Source organism: Mus pahari, chromosome 14 (genome assembly GCF_900095145.1).
Source record: "Mus pahari chromosome 14, PAHARI_EIJ_v1.1, whole genome shotgun sequence".
In the NCBI taxonomy this organism is placed as follows: Eukaryota; Metazoa; Chordata; class Mammalia; order Rodentia; family Muridae; genus Mus; species Mus pahari.
Genome location: NC_034603.1, coordinates 56,398,497 through 56,419,060, shown reverse-complemented (window position 1 = coordinate 56,419,060; position 20,564 = coordinate 56,398,497). Strand labels below are relative to the sequence as shown.

Sequence of the window (20,564 nt, the reverse complement as noted above, 5' to 3'; positions counted from 1 at the left end):
GAGAGAGAGAGAGAGAGAGAGAGAGAGAGAGAGAGAGAGAGAGAGAGAGAGAGATTTTTCTTTCTTTTTTGGGTAATTCAATTGCAAGTTTCCTTTTTTTTTTTTTTTTCAAGATAGTGTTTCTCTGTGTAGCCCTGGCTGTCTTGAAACTCACTCTGTAAACCAGGCTGGCCTCGAACTCACAGAGATCTGTCTGCTTGTGTCTCCCAAATGCCAGGATTAAAGGTATGCACCACCGCCACCCAGTCAATTTCATGGTTCTTAAACATGAAGTTTGTAGATGACAATGTCATACAGACATGTCAAAAGCTTGGACACACCTGTGCCTCCTTCCCTCCAGACCTTCAAAGTACTCAAAACAGGCACACAGAGCAAAGCAGAGACCGGGGGTTGGGGTCAGGATGAAGAAAGCATCGTGTGAAATTGTAGTTCTCGCTCCCATACTTCTCAGCACTTGTCTGTATTTCCCTCACTTTTCGGCACACACTGCTATTTTTATATATTAGCTTTAAATATGTGTATCCATCTCTTTCCAACTCTTCTTGTTCCACTACACATTTGCATCGTTCTAAGTTGAGAGGACACTGAATCTTCACTGTGAGGGGTCTCCCCACTCCTAAGCCACTCTACCTTGTTTGCCCACAGGCAACTGATTTTATTCCATTTGCTGTATACTCCAAAAGGATGTTAGCCACATGCGCTAAGTCAGCCGAGCCTCTGTATTGGGCAACACCCAGGGACATTTGTATTGCATTCCCGAGCTGCTATTGGCACAGAATGCAATGAGATTCTGTCCCCTGAACTTCACAGCAAACTGATCTGACCATGGATGGTTAGTACATGGGCACATGGGATGGCACACTTGCAGATACATTTAGTTACATATGTAGCTATATGAGTCTATCATTTGTCTCTATATAGTGTATCTTTTTAGATTTATTTATTTGTTTATTCATTTACTATGTATACAGTGTTCTGACTGCATGTATGCCTGCAGGCCAGAATAGGGCACCAGATCTCATTATTGATGGTGGTGAGCCACCACGTGCTTGCTGGCACTTGAACTCAGGACCTCTGGAAAAGCAGACAGTGCTCTCAATCTCTGAGCCATTTCTTCAGCCCTAGTATATATTATTATTATTATTACTATTATTTTGACTATCCTCTTTCTTAAAACTAACACCAGCATGTTGTTCATACTGCTGTATATTTTGCCCCTTCCTCACTAATGTCTCTCCACACTTTTGTCACATCAGCTTATAAACTGTCCTTCCTTTTGATGGTGGGAGATAATGATGATCAGCACCTTGGGGTGCTGATGTCATCCTTCCAAGTTCTTTACAATGTGCCAACATTGTTCTAAGCATGCTGCAGGTATCAACACCTATGGTGCTCAGGCTGGTGTGGTTTCCACCCTATTATATTAAACTGAGTGGGTTTTGGCATCCATTAAAAAACAACTGCCCTGCCCCACCCCACTCTCCCCCAAACCCTCAACAACCGCCATTCTAGCGTCTGTCATGATGAATTCGATCCTTCTGGGTACCTCCTCCCACAGGTAGAATCATGCACCGTTACCCTTTGGCTTTTTCACTTAGCACAATGTCCACAAGCCAACTACATTGCTGCGTGCATCATTTCTTCATCTCTTTATGCAGGAACGGTATTACACATCGGTATGCATATACTACAGATATGCCTTTGTTTATCCATTCATGTGCTGATGGGCAACTGGGCAGCCTCTGCTGTTCAGCTTCTGTGTTGGTGTTGCTGTGAACATCTGTGTACAGCACATTCACTGACAATTATGATGACTAGGAATGTATATGTTTAGTTTTGTTTTTGTCTTATTTTGTTTAGATTTATTTTTGTATTATTTGTTTGTTTGTTTGTTTGTTTTGAGGCAGAGTCTCACCATGTGGCTCTGGCTGACCTGTAACTCACTGTGTGGACTAGACTGGCCTCAAATGTACAGAGATCTACCTTTGCCTCCCAAGTACTGTTATTAAAGTCGTGTGTCACCCTTACCCCCACACATATGTAGCAGATGTGCAGTTTGGTCTTCATGTGAGTCCCCCAACAATTGGAACGGCGTCAGGTGAAGCGGATGCTGTTCCTGACTTTGTTGCCTGCCTGTGCATCCTGTTCCTCTAACTGGACTGCCTTGTCTGGCCTCAGTGGGAGAGGGTGTGCCTAGTCCTGCAGTGACTTGATGTGCTAGGGTGGGTTGATAGACAGGAGGGGGCCTCTCCCTCTTATCAGAGGAGAAGCGGGAGGGGATATGGGAGGAGCAATAGGAGAGGGGGGGAGGGAGTCGCAATCAGGATGTAAAGAGAATAAATAAATTAATGGGGAAAAAGACATGGGCCACCATGTCCAGCTATTTCTGTCTTTTAGTTATGTGTATATGTGTGTGAGAGACTGTAGGTGCCCATGCAGTCCGGAAGAGGGCATTAAGGCCTTCATAGCTGTAGTTAAAGACAACTGTGAGCCACCCTACATGGGTCCTGGGAAGTGACCTTCAGTCCTCCTCAAGAACAGAAAGTACTCTTAACCACTGAGCCTCACCAGGGAGGGGCTAGGAAATATTTAAATAGGGCTGGCTTTGAACTTATGACCCTCTTGCTACAGCCTGCTGCACACTGAGATCATAAAAGTAAACCACCCTGCCTGGCTCTAGAACTGTGTTCGCCATTGTTCTTCAGAGCACCAGAACCAGCGGGATGGATAGATAGTTGCATACATACATTCATACAGACATACATACATACATACATACATATATACATACATACATACCTGAAAGATACATGCATATATACATAGATGATACTGCATGCACACATAAAAGATGGAAGATGGATGGATAGATAGATAATAGATAGATAGATAGATAGATAGATAGATGATAGATAAGAAAGGACTTAAGGGCACACTAATAATTAAGGAAGCTGGGGCATCTCAGAAGAAGCCATGCACAGCAAACCTGGGGTGCGAGCATCCCTCGGGCCAAGTCTGAATGCCTCCGAGGTACTGAAGACAAGACTTCAGCACACACACCCCACCCCACCCCCATCTGAGGCCCCAAGCCTGACAGCTTATGGGAATGAGAGGCATTGTAAAGAATGGAGCCCAAAGGCAGGGAGCCTGGAATTCTGATGTCCAATGTAACAGAAAAACAATCAATCAATCAAACAAACAAAAGTCCATCCCACTCTCAGAGAAAAGAAGGGGTTGCTTTTTATATCTCTAGCCATGCCAAAGGTTGCTCTTTCCACCCTGTCGGCTCAGACCCATACTGATGTATCCTTAAGAATGCTTCACCTGGCTTCTAAGCATCTTTAGGTTGGTCAATTGACACATACTCTTATCTCCTGCGAGAAACAAAGGGGACTTCCTGTTTTGCCTCATTAAGTACCTCCTCCTCCTCTCACACATACCAACCAGTGTGTGTCTCTTCTTTTGCCCAGTTCCTAAAGGCACTGGATTCCTTCCTCCTCCATCACTTTGGGACCACTGTGGTTTTCCCTGCCTCCTCTGCACCCTGCTTCTAGCCAAGCTCTCAACTTGCCCTCCAGGCCTTCACTTCCAGAACCGTCTTGATTTTGGTCTCGGTCCATGACTCGAGCTGATGGCTTTAAAGATGGATTCTGAGGAGCGGGTCTGGAACTTTCAGTAATACATCACTGCTCTTGTACCCATCTTACACGCTCCCTGCCTCTGTTCTGATGGAGCTCTCTTGGGGACCTTCATCTGCTCTTGTCTACCTACCTCTGCAAGGCCCTCCTTGCTCTCACCGCTAACATGGCCCTTCACCTTCCCTGTGTATATATAACTTGTGTATATGACTTTGGGCTCCTTGTTCCCTGTTCCCTGCCATCCACCCTCTTCATCCTGTCTGGGAGCCGTCATTGCTGTCACCTGGTCCACCCGTGGTGGTCTTCAGCTTCAGGAAGAAGTGGCACGCCTTTCACCTCTCCACCACAGCACCTAGCACAGTGGTTTCCCAGAGTGAGTGATCACTGGGTAAAGTCAGGGCTAGCCTTCCCTGCAGGCCTAGGAGCAAATACAACAGCCGGTACATCGCCACCCTCCGGCCAAGATGTCCGTCCCTACCTGAGACATCTTGACACATTCTGAAGGTTCATCTTTGCAACAGATCCTAACATTCTGCATGGCCCGAGGGCCATGTATCTGTCTAGTCTGTGATATCCTTGGGTGAGGCGCCATCCACTCTCCATGACTTCGCTCCAAAGTGCTCGGCAGCCTGAGGTTTTGTGAACAAGCGCATGCCTGCACCGTTTATCGAGCCTCGCGCTCATCTTGGCTATTTCCAAGCACTTAAAATCCACTTTTTGAGCTAATGCATTCTGAACAATCTTTGTCCTAGGTGTGTATAGAGAACAGGGCCGGCAAGGTCGATACTCTGCTTGTGAATGGAAGTGAGAAGCGGCCAGTGAGGGAGGGAACATGAATCAACACCATAATTGCACATCTCGAGAAGTGAGAAGAAGGAGGAAAAAAAAATCAGGATAACGTGATAGGAAATGATCTGAAGTGAGGTGGGACATATTTTCGGTTTGGGGGTTAAACTTCTCTTCCCCTGGATTTTACAGACAGTTGCTAAAGACCGGAAACACACTTCCTGTGTCAACTCACCTTGTCATTTTAGCAATCATCTCTTGAATATATCCCTTCTCTCGGATGATATTTTAATGTTGGCTTTTCTGAAAATAAAGCTGCCCTTTGGAAGAGCATTAAGGCCATCTAAGTCTCATTCGTTCAATAAATACCTGCAGAGCTCCTGCCACGTTCTAGAACGTTCCAGGTAGCGCACGTGCATCAGAATTCTCCTTTTGGAGGAAAGATCAGTCAGGTGGCACAGGAAAAGCTGACTGAGGTCACATAAGGCCCTCAAGTCACAGCCAAGGGGGTCCTATGCAGTGCGAATCGACCGGGGCTATGTGCTCCTGAGATATCCCATGACGTCCGCTCTGCCTACCATGATGGGTCAGGTGATACGGGGAAGAGTGAACCCATGCGTGGACCTCTGTGAAACCCCAACCTATGAAAGAAACCGGCACACAAAAGATATACGGGCTACACTGGGAGCTGGAGCTAACAGCTGAGGGGCAGAGTGCTTAACTTGCATTCACAAGGCCCCGGGTTTACTCTTCAGTTCCGTGCCCAAAAGGTAACAGTAAGACATTGGCTCATGTGGGATGTTTAGGTTCAAGACAGGGCTGGTCACATCCAGAAGCTGATGAGGGTCTCAGCGAGGACTCTAAGAGACAGTACCAGCTAGGGTTGTTTGTTTTTAATTCCTTCCAGTTGGCTCCAGTCACTAATTTGGTTAACGGAAAGTTTTAACCATCTACACAAGTAATCTGCATGCCTTTACTTACCTGCCTATGCACTCATGTCCCCGAAAAGATGAGCAAGGAGAGAGGGGTACTACTCAGCTACTAGAAACAATGAATTCATGAAATTCTTAGGCAAATGGATGGAACTAGAATGTATCATCCTGAGAGAGGTAACCCAATCATAAAAGAGCACACAGGGAACGCACTCACTGATAAGTGGATATTAACCCAGAAGTTCAACATACCCAAGATACAATTCACAGACCACATGAAGCTCAAGAAGGAAGACCAAAGTGCGGATACTTTGGTCCTCCTTGAAAGGGGGAACAAAATACCCATGGAAGGAATTACAGAAACAAAGTTCGGAGCAGAGACTGAAGGAAAGGCCATCCAGAGACTGCCCCACTTGGGGATCCATCCCATATACAGTTACAAACCCAGACACTATTGCGGATGCCAACAAGTGCTTCCTGACAGGAGCCTGATATAGCTGTCTCTTGAGAGGCTCTGCCAGTGCCTGACAAATACAGAGGTACATGCTCTCAGCCAATCATTGGATTGAGCACAGGGTCCCCAGTAGAGGAGCTAGAGAAAGGACCGAAGGAGCTGAAGGGGTTTGCAGTCCCGTAGGAGGAACAACAATATGAACCAACCAGTAACCCCAGAGCTCCCTGGGACTAAACCACCAACCAAAGAGTACACATGGAGAGACTCATGTCTCCAGCTGCATATGTACCAGAGGATGGCCTAGTCTGTCATCAATGGGAGGAGAGATCCTTGGTCCTGTGAAGGCTCTATGCCCCAATGTAGGGGAATGCCAGGGCCAGGAAGTGGGAGTGGGTGGTTTGGTGAGCAGGGGGAAGGGGGAGGGGATAGGGAGTTTTTGGAGGGGAAACCAGGAAAAGGGATAACATTTGAAATGTAAATAAAGGAACTATCTAGGAAAGAAAGAAAGAAAGAAAGAAAGAAAGAAAGAAAGAAGAAAGAAAGAAAGAAAAGAAAGAAGGAAGGAAGGAAGGAAGGAAGGAAGGAAGGAAGAAAGAAAGAAAGAAAGAAAGAAAGAAAGAAAGAAAGAAAGAAAGAAAGAAAGAAAGTCAAGCTCAGAGCTGGCACGGCTGTCTTCTCCACAACCATTTCTCTGTATCATAGCCCTTCTTACACTATACATGAATAACTAATCAACCAGACACAAGGCCACTGATGAAAAAACAACAACAACAAAAAAAACAGTGCGTGTTGACTCTGGGATGTGAGCAGGGTAAAGAGCAATATTAATCCCACTGTCAATAACAAAATGGGAGCAAACACCAGGGATGTGACGACAGAAATGTGCTGGAAAGAGACTCCTGGGAGAGGGAACCGCCCATGAGCAAGGTGGAGGCCAGCAGGTCTCCATACCCGCATCACAGAGATGGCATCCTTTTTTCCCTGCCCCTTCTGTGTGACCCACTCTGCCTGCCCCTCTCATTTGCACAAGTCCCACCATGGTTTCTCAGGTGCTAGGCTTATCACTAATATTGAAGTGGGGTCCAACAGAATTGTTAGTGGCTTGAACTTTCAGAATGTGTAGTAACATTCTGGGTGTGTGATAGGTACCTGATAAATGCATTCTTCCAGGCTGGGCATTCTTCCGGGTACACATCTTTAATCCCAGCACTTGGGAGGCAGAGACAGGTGGATCTTTGAGTTTGAGGGCCAGTCTGGTCTACAAAACAAGTTCAAGGAAGGCCAGGAAACCTTGTCTTGAAAAATTAATCAGTCAATCAATCAATCAATCAGTCTCAATCATCAACACGTCCACAAACTTTCTAAATGAAATCGGTCCTGCTTTCATTCGTTTTCTGAAAGGTTTTGTTTTGTTTGTGGTGCTATGGATTGAACCCAGGGCCTGTGGATGCCGAGTAATGCTCTACCACTGAGCTACACCCTAAGCCTTGAGCCCAGGCTCCTCCTGCCTTAGCTATCACAACGGCAGCATTATAGACATGCAGTATTTGTCCAGTGCTATCTTTATGAAAAATCTTGACCACTGTGGATGAAATTTCCAACCTCTATGTGCTGGCTTCACACAAGCTAGAGTACTTTTAGAGAAGGGAACCCCAGTTAAGAAAATGACTCCATAAGATTGGGGTGTATGTAAGCCAGTAGAGCATTTCCTTGACAAGTGATTGATGGGGGAGGGTCCAGCCCATCGCGGGCGGTGTCATCCCTAGGTTGGTGGTCTCGGGGTCTGTAAGAAAGCAGGCTGAATAAGCCATGAGGAGCAAGCCAGTAAGCATCACTCCTCCATGCCTTCTGCATCTTCTCCCTCCTCTAGGTTCCTGTCCTGCTTGAGTTCCTGTCCTGATTTCCCTCAGTGATGGACTGCCACCTCCAAGTGTAAGCTTTCCCTCCCCAAGTTGCTCTGGTTATTACATTTTATCACACCAGTCGCCCGTACTAGGACACCCTCCCTCCAGTGAATGGATTAGCAGTGTTTCGCCCTTCACCTCAACGACCTCATTTTTCTTTTTAAAGGTTTATTTTGTATTGTGTGTGTGTGTGTGTCTGAGTGTGGTATACATGTGCATCATGATCACGTGTGTGTAAATGTCTGTGTAGGCCAGAAGAAGGCATCAGATCCCTGGAACTGGAATTACAGGCAGTTGTGAGCGACCTGATGTGAGTGCTGGGAACTGAACCCAGGTTCTCTGTAAGAGCAGCAAGTCGACTTAACCACCGAGTCATGGTTCCAGCCTTGGCATCCCCCATCACACCCCATCTTCCTGATAACATCTAACACTGGTAGCTGCTTCTATTGTCTTTTGTAACCTTGAATTTCCTGGTTCTAATCTCTCTCTCCCTCTTCTCCCTCTCCTCCTCCCTATCTGTTATGTGTGGTGTTTGCCTGTATGAATATACGGGAGGACATCAGGTGTCCCACTCTGTCCCAATTCTCTTACTCCCATGACACTGGGTCTCACATTGAGCTTGGAGCTAGGCTGACAGCTGACAGCCAACCAACTCCAAAAATCCTCCCATTTCCACTCCCCCAGAGAGTTCATGTAGTCATGACAACCTCTTACACACATGCTGGGGATTCAAACTAAGGTTCTCATGCTTGTGCAGCAAAGCACTCAATCACTGAGCCGTCTTCCCAGCCTGTGGCTCTAATGTTTTTCCATCCCTGGGTTCTCCTCTCTCACACCCAGCGGCTCCTTTTCTCCCTGTATTTGCAAAATGCCTATGCCACGAGAGCTCTGGTTTTCTCTATCACTCTTTTAAGACCTTAATTGCATCACAGTTCAAACTATCACACATGCCCCTCCTTGTCTGTCACACTGGATGCAAAGTCTCTGTTGGTGGGCTTGTCTGTCCTTATTGGACTTAAGGATCCTCAATGACAAGTACAAATGGCATGACTCGTCTTCATGTCCCCTCTGCCTTGTACCCAGTAGACTCCTCCATAGATGATCTACACACACTGGCTCCAATGAGCGGACAATTCTCCAAATGATGTTGAAGACAGATCGGGTAATTATCGTCCCTTTATACGGCTAAGGACACCCCCCCCCCCAAGCTCAAAATACCAGAAGCATGGTTCTGAGTCCTGGCTCCTGAGGCGCCACAGATTTGGTACAGAGCCATTCTGATATTGCCCGTTGTGAAAAGATTGTGAGGCTTATCGTGGGGTTGTCTAAAGACTAAAGTCCAATCCTCCTCACGATTGTCTGGAGAGACTTAAACTTGCCAGCCCGTCTTAAAACATAGTCTGCAGGACAGAGCATAAAACTGCGTGTGGCCTGACCTGCTGGCACAGACTGGAGTTACCGCCTCTCTTCTTGCACACTCGACTGTACTATTAATAGAGTTGAAGACTGCACTCATGTTCTCCACAGCCTCCCTGTGCAGTGAGTTCACATCAAGCCTATGATGGGCTAACCTCCCCACCCCCCCCTCCCCCCCCCCCCCCCCCCCCCACTCACACAAGGGCCTTTCTAATGAATGCCTTCTGTCAGGCCAGGCCTCCCATCAGCCACTTGGGCAATTGATTTTTTTTCCCCTGATGCTTGCAATTATCTGTGACCTACACTAGTAGACACAAAACCAGGTCCTGCCTTCCTTTCTCACGTGGCATTGGCAGAGCAGATGATGGGAACCTCGAGAGCCTGCTTAGAACCCAGAGATGGGGCCAGTCTCTAGTGAGGGATTCCCCAGCATCATCCCACCCTTGAAAGTAAGAGGATGGTGATGTTATTAATTTTTTTGGTTCACTTCAAATCCATGTCATGTTTATGACAACCAGCCTTTGATGATGGTCCCGTTTTGGTATTGTTCTAACTGTAGCGTTGATTCACAAGGCCTCTGGCTCCTCCTGCCAGGGACATAGCACATCTTTGTGATGTCCTCTCCGGGCAGCTTTATTTTTAGCAAGAGTGTCTTACCCAGCAAGCAATTTATGCTACAGTCTACCCTTTGTTCTGGTTACACCTAATTCTTCTTTCTCACTCCTTTCTCCCCCTCTGTCCTCCTGTAAGTGTCAATACCATGTTTGCCTAAGCAGATTCCATTCCAACTTTTGAAGTTTCCTTCCTTTTAGGGTTTTTTTGTTTTTTGTTTTTTGTTTTTGTTTTTTGTTTTTTTTTTAGCTGACTGGTATTAATTGTAGAAATTGCAGCATGGGCTATCGTGGTGGGTCTTGGCATCAGCTCCAGGAAACCCCTAAATTGGGGAGATTTTGATGTCAGAATTTGGGAGCAGGAACTTGAACTCTGGAATGAGAGTCTGTAAAGGGAGGAGACAGTCTTTTTTTTTTTTCCCCTGCTCCACCAGAAGAGGGAACCTACAGTACAAAGCGCTTCCTCTGATCACCAGTAGAGGACACACTCACCCACAGTCCTCCAAAGTGCACGTTTCTTCTACAAAGTGGCAATTTCTCAAAGATCTGCAGAGATTTTGTTGGACCGGCCTTCCCGAGATACAAACATAGTGGAGTTAACACTGTTGCCGGGCTGTGTTCAGCTGCTGTGACCACCTCCTGTATTGTGTAAAGAGGGAACAAAAGTTTTTTTAAAAAACTAATGTGTAGCTGTGGGTCTGAGCCTGTTGCCTTAGTGGATGGGCAGGGTGCAGGTGCTCAGAATGACTAGAGAGAATGTTGAAAGGTCCCAAGGTACAGCGTACAGAGTGTGGGAGAAAGGGTCGGGGGTGGGGGAGACCCTGTACTTCCAGCTGTAATATTTAGATTAGATTGGCAGGGGCCAGCCTTGGCAGAGATGGGGGAAGCTCCAAGGCTAGGTAGCGCCATGTCAACCGTTTCCAGGTGGAGTTGAAAGGCAAAGCTATTTTCTTCTGGGAGCCCGGCCCCTTTCATCAAGACGAAGTTGGTGGCTGATTAAAAAAGAAGAGATGGAAGATTAAGTCTGAGAGGCCAGAGGGGAAAATGGTTTCCAGGTGTTAAGTACTGGACAGAACGGTGAGCTTGGGCAGTTCCTCTTGAAGTTCTTGAGCCCACCCTTGTCCCCCTCCCTGGCAACGCTGGGCGACAGCCAGGCCTAGGCAGCAGAGGGCTTCCTAACTGCCGAGCACGAACATGTTTAATAAAATATTTACCTCCCTGTATAAGAATAGCGTAGCGATGACAGAAAGGCAGGCAGCAGTTAAACAGTTTAACGGCCACAGGAGAGCAGCCCTAGGGTCTGGTCTTGTCTTTTCTTTTCTTTTCTTTTCTTTTCTTTTCTTTTCTTTTCTTTTCTTTTCTGTTCTGTTCTGTTCTGTTCTGTTCTTTTCTTTATAAGAACAGAAACTTCCGGTTTAGGTCTCATACCTACCGTGCCCTGGAAGCCAGTCTCCTGCTGAAGCTGAAGGGGACCAAAGTCAAACTCCCTGGCCACCTCTTAAAACTCCTAAAGGTGATGTTTTCCGAGGCCTGCCCCCACTACCTCTGAAGGTCACCCCTCTCCTATGCTCATTCCATAAATCCTGATTCATGAGAAGCCAGGCTGGCACACCTTGGCTGCATGCAGTCATTTTGAACTAGAGGTGAGAAAGGAGAGTCAGTCATAAGAGGCAAAAAGAAACACAACTCTTCAGCCAGACACCAGATTTCCAACTCTGACCAATGAGAACATGGAAAAGAAAATGAAAAATAGAAAAAACCAAATATATTAGATAAATATATTTTAGGTGTTCTTTTTTACCCTCCAGAAAAGCTTTTGTATTCTCTTCCCCAGTTAGGGAAAAAAAAACAAAACATTTTCTCTCTCATTGAAATTAAAATAGGCATTTGCATATCTAAACATATCAGACAATGTTAGAAGAAAATAATTATAAATAAAGGTGTCAGATCAGAAAGGGTGTTTGAAAAACATGAATTTTGCTTTATCTCAGCCAGGCAGTGGTGGTGCACTCCTTTAATCCCAGCACTTGAGAAGCAGAGGCAGGCAGATTTCTGAGTTCGAGACCAGCCTGGTCTACAGAATAAGTTCCAGGACAGCCAAGGCTACACAGAGAAACCCTGTCTCGGAAAACAAAACAAACCAAAGTTTTGCTTTATCTCACATCCATCTTTTTGGTCTTTTTTCTTGCCAGTTACTTCCTACCTCCAGTGACTTTGCCTTATTACATGGTGTCAGAGCAAGGGCTGACTTAGGATCTGGATAGACATTCTTACTTTTTATTAGAGGAACACAGACCATCCCTGAATTCAAGAGTGGCCTCAGTAGTCATGATTCCCGAGGCAAGAAACTACTTATTTACTTAAGGAAAATACAAAGGACCCATTACTTTTTGACAGAGAATTTATACTTGGTGAAATTTTCATGAATAAAAACACATTTTCACTAAATGGTTTCTAGTAAAAATACAACTCACTTTTATTTTGGATGCAAAGTCTGGCATGTCTGTTTTGAAAAGTAAGGCTTGTGAGACTCCGGGAGGCGGATAAATGAACAGACTCTTTAATAAGCCAGGCGCCCAGCATGGCAGAGAAATGCAATACCAGAAAGCCAGAGCATTGTGGGAAAAAGAGCAAGTCGAAATTCATCTTGCTTTTCCAATTTGAAAACACGCTCGCGGTTGTTAGCAACTGAGTCAAGACATTTAAATCACATATATACTTTTCCATCTTGACAGTGACCTTTTCTAAGTATGCAGTAGGGATGAGAAGACGAGCCAAGCCACGCTCCTGAAAGAGCATTTCAGTTAATTGAACGTGAAATGTGTTGCAATCTGACGACATTAATAATACGCAATTGCTGTTCTGTAGCCAATCTGTAGTTCATTTGCTCAGGGTCCAACTAAGGCATTCTACAAATGTTAGCATATGAATCCTGTTGCAAACCTATGTACTAAGCAGCTATGGAAAGCACATCTTGAAGGCTCTTTGTATTAGTTATCTGGGCTGTGTAACAAATCATTCTAACACTTAACTAGCTTCAGTAAAAACACCAGAGGCTGCAGAGATGGCTCAGAGATGGTTAAGAGCACTTGCTGCTCTTACAGAAGATTGGGGTTGGGTTCCCAATGCTGACTTGGTGGGTACACAACATGTATAACTCCAGTTCTAGGGGGGCCCAATCCCCTCTTCTGACTCTGTGAGTACCAGTCATGCACATGGTACAAATATACACACGCAGGCAAAACACTCCTACCCATAAAACGAAAACTTGAACTCTATTTTTAAAAATTGTAAAACTAAAAACTGGGTAGATTTAAAATAAGCCACATGCCTGCTTGGTAAAATGCTTGGCTATCATACACAAAATCCTCGGGTTTATCCCTAGCACAGCATACTCTGGGCATGGTGGTACACATCTGTAATCCCAGCACAGATGGAAGGAAGGCTGGCTGGCTGGCTCTGGGTTAAGAACCCAAATTAGTTCCCAGCACCCAAGCAGGGTTGAGTACAATTTCCTGACATGCTCTCTGGCCTCACCTAGCATGTGTACAACCATGCCTACACATACACACAGACACATGGGGCCGGAGAGATGGCTCAGTGATTAAGAGCACGGACTGCTCTTCTAGAGGTCCTGAGTTCAATTCTCAGCAACCATGGGATGGCTCACTACCATCCATAATAGGATCCGATGCCCTCTTCTGGTGTGTCTGAAGACAGCTACTCACATATATAAAATAAATAAGTCTTTTTTTTAAAAAACACACAAAGCAAAAAGTAAAAGGAAGAAAGACACAGAAAAATCAGAAAAGTGCATAGGTACACTGAGGAAATTTTAACACTTTTTTTTTTTTTTTTTTTTTGGTTTTTCAAGACAGGGTTTCTCTGTGTAGTCCTGGCTGACCTGGAACTCACTCTGTAGACCCAGCTGACCTCGAACTCAGAATTGCCTGCCTCTGCCTCCCAAGTGCTGGGATTAAAGGCGTGCACCACCACGCCCGGCTTTAACACTTCTTTTTGCTGTCTCTGGCAACATACATTTAAAAGAGAGACAGCAAACTTTGAGAGACTTATGAGAAATTAGCATAAGTATGGGTACATACAGTATTTAAAGCTTTAAAATGATTTATTTCGTATATTTGTTTCATGTATGTTCGCACATGGGGAGTATCACAGTACATGTGTGGGGGTCAAAGGACAACTTTCAGGAGTCTTTTTTCCTCTATTTGGGTCCTGGAGATTGAACTTGGGTCCTCAGGGTTAGCGGCAAGGCCTTTCCTTACTGACCCATCTTGCCAGACTTCAATCAGAGAGAAAATTTAATGTACTCTTTTAAAAGGTGATATATTAAGTAAACAAAATACTAGTAAGGTTCTAGCAAATCTTAATGCAAATAGCAAGTTTGATCTGATGGGAACCATCTAGAAAATTACTTAGCAATGAGTAATATACATTCTTTCCAAAAATATACAAAATATTTATAAAATACTGATTATGTATCAAAGCAAGCTACAGTAAGTCACAAAGTTTCTGATGCATGTAGAAACTGCCCTTTTAAAAAATTCTAATTCAGAGCTGGGCGTGGTGGTGCATGCCTTTAATCCCAGCACTCGGGAGGCAGAGGCAGGTGGATTTCTGAGTTCGAGGCCAGCCTGGTCTACAGAGTGAGTTCCAGGACAACCAGGACTACACAGAGAAATCCTGTCTGGTTAAACATTAATAACAACAGTTTTCAAGGGCTGGTGAAATGGCTCAGCAGGTAGGAGCACTGACTGCTCTTCCAAAGGTCGTGAGTTCAAATTCCGGCAACCACATGGTGGCTCACAACCACATGTAATGAGATCTGACGCCTCTTCTGGTGTGTCTAAAGACAGCTACAGTGTACTTATGTATAATAATAAATAAATCTTTAAAAAAAGTTTTCAGATACTTTTCACTCATAGAAATTCTAATTTTTATTAACCAGATAATCATTTAAAAGCCTATACATCACTGGACAGTGGTGCTACACACCCTTACTCCTAGCACTCGGGAGGCAGAGAGGCAGGTGGATCTCTGTGAGTTTGTGGAAGCCTCATCTACAGAGCAAGTCCCAGGACATCCAAGGCTACACAGAGAAAAAACAGAGAAAATCTGTCTTGAAAAAAAAAAAAGCCTATATATCTTGGGGAATGCAGTTTGAGTGGTACCTAGAAAAAAGTCTGTAACCTTATAAATCAGAAAACAAAAGTCTAAAATGAATTAGCTAGGTTGTACATTGTAGTAGCATATACCTATAATTCTAGTACTTAAGAGGCAGGGGCAGTTCAAGGCCAAGATGGGCTCCTTCCAAGAGACCTTGTCTCAGAAAAACCAAACCTAACTAAACCAAATCAAAATAAGATGGAAAAAAACCATCAAGAAACTAAGAAAGAGCCACCAGAGGCTGGGAATGTAGCACAGTGGTAAAGAATTTGCCAAGTATTCATGAGGCTTTGTGTTCAGTCTTGGGGGGCGGGGAGAAAGGGGGAAAAAGTAACAGGCTACATTAGAGAACTAAAAGAATGCAATAATGTTTAGGAGTTACACATATAATCTTAGCACCAGGGAGGCCAACATAGTGAGACACTTAAAAAAGCAACATAATATTCTTATTCTTAAATAGTAAGAAAATAAGATAAATAGGAACAAACAGAATAAAAAAGAAAAAAAATGTGTTACAAAAACCTAACCAAAACCCAAAACACGATCTTTTGAAAACACACATAGAACATAAACTCCGTTTTTAAAATCACAGACAGGGGCTGGAGAGAGGGCAGCAAATGCTGCCCTTCGAAAACAAATGCTGCTCTTATAGAGGAGCCTGGGTTTGGTTCCTAGCACACACGAGGCAGTTTACAACTGTTTATAATATACACGCAGTTTAAACAAAACAAAACAACAACAAAACAGCTTCGCTTCCCCCTCACAGACCTCGTGAGAGCATCCACAGGCCCTAGGTTTGATCCCCAGCTCTACAAATAAAACAAAGAACAACCCCTGCCTCCCTTAGACCTCCCTACAAAACGACACAGACTTCTGGCTCAACTTATCCATATAAGGGATGGATACGTTGGGAAGATATAAGGGAAGATATGTGTGAAATAATATTTGGAACGAAGCAGGTAGGCATTGTAGATAGGCACAATGGAGTTTAAGTTTCTTACAAGAGAACTGTCAACTGCATGTTGTTCGTACATTTGAAAACCTAGGTGACAGCAGGGTGTGGTGGTGCACACCTCTGCTCCCTGCACTGGTAGCGGTGATGGTGGTGGTGAGGCAGAGGCAGGAGGATTTCTGAGTTTGAGGCCAGCTTGTTCTACAGAGCGAGCTCCAAGACAGATATCACAGCTATACAGAGAAACCCTGTCTCAAAACACCAAAACCAACCAACTAATCAAATGACCAAAAAAATCAAATCAAACCAACCAGCCAAATAAACAAACAAGGAAGATGGAACGGATAATTTCTTTGGAAAATATAGAAATAGAACCCTGATGGGATGGATTATAAGGAAATGGAGTCTGTACTTACAACCAACCTATGAAATGGCTATCCCAGACTAGAAGTTTCCCAGAACATTCTAGAAAACATTTAAGAATAAAAAAGCATCTCATTGTTGTTGTTTGTTTGAGACAGGGTTTTATTATGTATTCTTGTCTGCTCTGGGACTTACTAGGCAGACAAGACTAACCCTGAACTTACAGTGACCCTCCTGCCTCTGCCTCCCAATTGCTGGTGTGTATCATCAGGCCAGGCCTAATTCCAGTCTTTAACATACTGTTCCAGAAAGTGGGAGTGGAAAAAAAGAAAAGAAAAGAAAAAGAAAGAAGAATGCAAGCAACATTTACTATGTTAGGAGACCAATATAAAGGGACAACCTTAGGAGGAAACTGCAGCCAGTTTGACTTCTGCACACGACTACACAAAACAGATCCTAGGGTGAAACTGGACAGCAACATTCACTCATTTATCAATCTGTCCCCCACCAGAATTATTTATTGTCAGCCATGAACTAGCAGGTACTGTACTGGTACAAGGAGAGCAAAACAGAATGGGAGCTCGCGGCTTGGCAGTGACGGATGATAAAGCAAATGATCACACAAGGTAAGGTACACGGAGGACCTTCCAGTAGGGTTAAGTGTCTATCAAGAGCCATCTGACCTGGTTAGAGAAGTGTGGGAAAGCTTCCCAGGCATATAAAGGGACTAAGAGTCCTCATGGGCAGCTGTGGGAGACAATCCCAGGGCTTCTGCAAGAGGTCCGATATACTGTAGCAGGAGAGATGGCTTTGATGCTACATTGGGTATACATTTTTGCTGAGGAAGCCTGACCCTGACCATCTAAATTTCAACCTCTACAATCTAGGAGAAAGAGAGAACAGCCTTTTGAAAGCTGTCCTATGATCACACAGGCACACACAGACCACGGAAATAAAACTTTTAAAATTTAAGTAATAACTAATAATAAGAAGAAAGACAGATTTGAGCGGAATTTACAAGGTGGATGCTACAGAGCTGCACATGGTAAGGGCAGAGTTCAACCATGTTGTCTCCAGGCTGGCTGAGGCTATTCACTGAGGAAGATTCCAAAAAGAGGTTCAAATGTAGGGGACAGTAGTAGTACGTATGTGGCTTTGGTGGTATTGCGTCCGGAATACCTCTAGGAAAGGTAAGTGGAGATGCGTAGAGAAAAGGATACTGTGTAGAGCCTGGAACGCTGGCAAGGTCAGGGCCGGAGGAGATCTGGAGCGGCATCAGCATGTAGGTGGTATTTAAACCCATCCTGCTAGGAAGGTCATCCAGAGAGGGGGTAGTCGGAGGAGAGCATCAGGCTGAGGAAGCACACCAATGTTTAAAGGAAAAGTAGAGACGCAGAGAGGACCCAGAGACTGAAAAGGAACAGTGCCCAGGGACCCGAGAACCCTGGAGAGTGTGGGCAAGGGCAGAACAGGGTGGGGGTGGGGGTGAGTCCTCAAGGCAGTGTGATGTTACACAGCACCACCACTGGTACCCTGAGCGAGTGAGCTGGAGAAGAAACACTGAATCACCAACCCTTACTAATCCTAGTGCAAAGGGCGGTAGGAGGGAGGGGTTTTTGTGTTTGCTTTGGACAATGAAACAGTCCCACACGCTTATCTTGATGGTCACCCTACAATCTGTACAATGGTCAAATCTCAGAATCAGGGAGCGGGGAAAGAAGGCCTGTAGCAAAGTGTTGGCACCTAGGGGTGTGTTGGGGGCGGTGCGATGGGACAAGCAAAAACACCTCCTGAAGGCCGGGTGTGTAGCTCGGTTGGTGGAAGCTTCCCTCTAGCAAGTGTAGAGCCTTGGGTTTGATCTCCAGCACTGCACACCTGGCACGGTGGTGGCACAAAGCTACAATCGCAACAGCAGAGGCAAGAATATCAGAAGTTCAAGGCCATCCTCCGAAATCTATGGAGTTTGCCATCAGCCTGGGCCGCATGAGACACCATCTCGACAAAACAACATAATCTGAGAAGGGAAAATAAAACTTGGCGGTGGTGGGGTGGGGTGGCCATTGTCAGGATGATCTCTCCAGTTCAAGGCCTGTCTGGGTTCTTGCATTGCAAGACTCCAACTCCAACAATACCAACCTTAGTAAAAACAGTGGAGAGACGTAGCTTTCTCCTTTAGTCCTTTATCAGTCTCTGGCTTGGACACTGCAGAGCTTGGGGCCCCGGCCCATCAGGTCTCCTCTCGGCTCACCACTTAAGAGTCTGTTCAAGTCGATATCAGGAAGGTAGCCACTGACTTCTGCCTAGTGAGGAACAGCACACTACAGAGTCAAAGGGCACTGGACCATGGCCAGAGCCCCTCTTAGGTATTAACTGGTTGGGGTGGGAAGGTGGCTTGACAGCCTGGCACCTTTGGGACTCCTATATTCAAGGAAGGAGCTGGGTAAAGAAAGGCCTTTCTAACTCTGATGGTCTGTGGTTCTGCGGTAAAAATCCAAAATATAATCCAATTAGCTGTGTTGCCTGTACTTTGTGATTGAGAATAATCGCAAAAAAACAATTACCATCATAAAAACATGCAGCTCTTTAACACATGGGGACCCAGATGATTCAAAAATCAGCTTGTTTGGAGTGTTGGGAAACAGCAGGGTTTGTGGTCTGAAGTCTTATGAAGTGCCTTCTAAAAATCATATTCACAATTCATAATAAACACAGCCCATGTAAGTTCGCAATTTTAAAGAGGGACTTTGACATTGTTACATTGTTCACTACAAATGCTCCGCCCATCGATGCTGTCAGAGAGGCATTATCTCAGTTTAGGGGACAGAGAAGATTGACAGTCTGACCACTCAAGATTTTCCAAATGTCTCCAAAAGCCACAATGGACACGGCACAGTTTTGGTGATGAGTGAATTCCATTGTCTCCTAATTCTATGAAAATTAATGGGAAAGTGTTAATTGGGCATCAATGCATGCTTAACATTAATCTGGTATTTGATGAACCACAACTTTATGTTGCCCCTCATGTCATATTAACTTGGTTTATTGTAATAATTTAAAACAATAAGGATAATTGTATCCGTACTGTTTTAAATACTCCATAAATTGAATACAGCCTGAATCTGGCCAGCCTGGAATAAGAAGTGTGCTATTCCTCCGGGAAGCTACAGTCACCAATCTTTTGGCGTTTACACTTTGCCAGGGGAGAAAGGAAACTTTTACTAAACACCTACTAAGTGTCAGAATCTGTGAGGCATCTTATAGTTCCAAAAACTAGGGGTAAGGTGCTTTGTTATCTCAAAGCCCTACCTCAGGTCTTGGGAGATAGAGAGCCAGTTTATTTCACTCTTGGCGCTTACACTCTATACAGAGGAAGCCCTAGTAACTTTAAACATAAATAAATTAGATAACGGATGAATGATCATGGGATTTTCTGAAATAAGCACCTAGCCACCCTCGTGATACTCCCAAACTGCTACACAATCTCCATGAACATTTGCTTTGAACCCCAATCATTTGACCTTGACCTCTAAAAGCCCCACTTTATTATATTTTCAAATCGCGGTCTGAGTAAGGCGCAAGCCTTGTCTGGTTGCTTCCTCGCCCCTGCTATCTATCGCGTCAGTTTCTCAAAGTTCCGAAATAACCTTCGCGGGCACGGCTCCGTACCTCTGCCGGGGAAGGGCGGGGAGCCGTGCAGGACGTGCCAGTGTGGAGCGGGAGCCAGAGAACTTGCCGCGCGAAGGGAAAATAAAACTTGTGGCTGATGTTTGTGCAGGAGGGTCTCCTCCATCCGCAAGCTCCCGAGATCCCGAGGATCTCGAGGACTGCCCTGGGAGCGCAGGGTGTGGGTGTGCTCCCGGCGTCCTTGACCTAAATTTCCGCGCGGTGACTGGAAACGGGGGCACAGAGGCAGGGCGGGCGGCGGGCGCCACCTCCGAATCGGGCGCAGGGCCCCGAGAACTTGAATGGGTAGTGCGAACTAGGGGGGTCCCGGGGCGCTGTTGCCTCCCGGCCGGGAGAACAGCCGGGGCCGAGTTCCCCGCGCCTCCCCCTCCCCCACACCCAGCCCATGTGATCTGAGCCGACTCGGGGTGCGCTTCCCGTCTCCCCGCCGGGTTGGCGTGGGCCCCCCCCTCCCGAGTCGCGGGGCTCGCGCGCCGCCCCTGATGGGTCCCGCTGCCGCGGGGGGCCGAGAGTGTGCGCGCGCGGACAGGCGGGGGGGGGGGACCGAACGGGGTGCGTGACGTCACCGCATTGGTTACACGACGTTCTAGAACTCCGCCCCACGTGCGCGGGGAGGAGGGGGAGGAGGAGGAGGAGATGG

General features: G+C 45.7%; 1 long non-coding RNA gene across 1 annotated transcript in view; it reads right to left on the bottom strand.

The window, feature by feature from the left end:
• Window positions 1–20,297, bottom strand: part of LOC110331370 — a 28,654-nt gene extending 8,357 nt beyond the window's left edge. The window contains exons 1-3 of the long non-coding RNA XR_003845141.1: window positions 19,907–20,297; window positions 18,377–18,540; window positions 10,234–10,380 (exon numbers count right to left, since the gene is read on the bottom strand). This is a non-coding gene — a long non-coding RNA (uncharacterized LOC110331370). The remainder of the gene's footprint in view (window positions 1–10,233; window positions 10,381–18,376; window positions 18,541–19,906) is intronic.
• Window positions 20,298–20,564: the final 267 nt, after the last annotated feature.